Source organism: Echinops telfairi, unplaced genomic scaffold (assembly GCF_000313985.2).
Source record: "Echinops telfairi isolate 266 unplaced genomic scaffold, ASM31398v2 ScPeMD7_5805;HRSCAF=6673, whole genome shotgun sequence".
Lineage (NCBI taxonomy): Eukaryota > Metazoa > Chordata > Mammalia > Afrosoricida > Tenrecidae > Echinops > Echinops telfairi.
Genome location: NW_022109704.1, coordinates 3,015,411 through 3,016,401, shown reverse-complemented (window position 1 = coordinate 3,016,401; position 991 = coordinate 3,015,411).

Below are 991 nucleotides of genomic sequence, written 5' to 3'. Positions count from 1 at the left end.
CCCTAATAAAATGATCTATTAAAAAATAAGTCCTGTTCCTCCTTTTACAGGCTCCCCTGTTTCTGGTAGTACTATCAATCAATGATGCCATGGTTTTTCTACATCATTAGGTTTAAAAGTCAATAGCATTCAGTTATCAAACCTTTTTTTTTTTTTATCAAACCTTTTTTATTCTTTCTTTGGGATGTCCAATAAATCAATTTCTTCCTACCTATTACCTTGGCCACCACTCTGGCCTACACCTCAAGCTTTGATTAGAGCAATAGTCTCTCTTCTGATAACTAGACAAGCGTTCCTAGAACAGGGCTTTACATGTTGTTCACCCTCTATTAACACCCTTTCATGGAGCCCCAGAAGTTTAAGACCTCTGTTTCTCCCTCTGCTCCCCTGTGTGAGACCTCTGTTCTAGCAAACTAGTTTTCTTATTATTATGTTTTAAAGCCTTTTGACACTAAACTTCTTTAAGATGTTTACCATTCCTGACCTTCCCTGCTTTTTTCCTCTTAGCTAAATTTTACCTTTCTTCAGAGACTAATTCAAGTCCCATCTCCATGGTTTAAGTGACTTCCATGGCCACATGTGTGATGACAGTATCAGAACTGAGACAAAATTCTGATCTCCTGACTTCTAATCCAGTACATTGTCACCATATTATGCTGTTGCTTATGTAATTCATTTTGCATTTGCTAGCTGGGCTAATGCTTGTCCTTTATGATTATATATTGATTTCAGGTGGTCCAGAAGGAACTGGAGTGCTGTCAACCGTACATGGCATAGGGAATCATTCAATAAAAGTTTGTTGAGAGGAGGGGGGAGCAGGGAGGGAGGGGACAAAAATGAGGAGCTGATACCAAGGGCTTAAGTGGAGAGCAAATATTTTGAGAATGGTGAGGGCAACAAATGTACAAATGTGCTTGACATAATTGATGTATGTATGGATTGTGATAAGAGTTGTATGAGTCCCCAGTAAAATGATAAAAAAAAAGTTTGT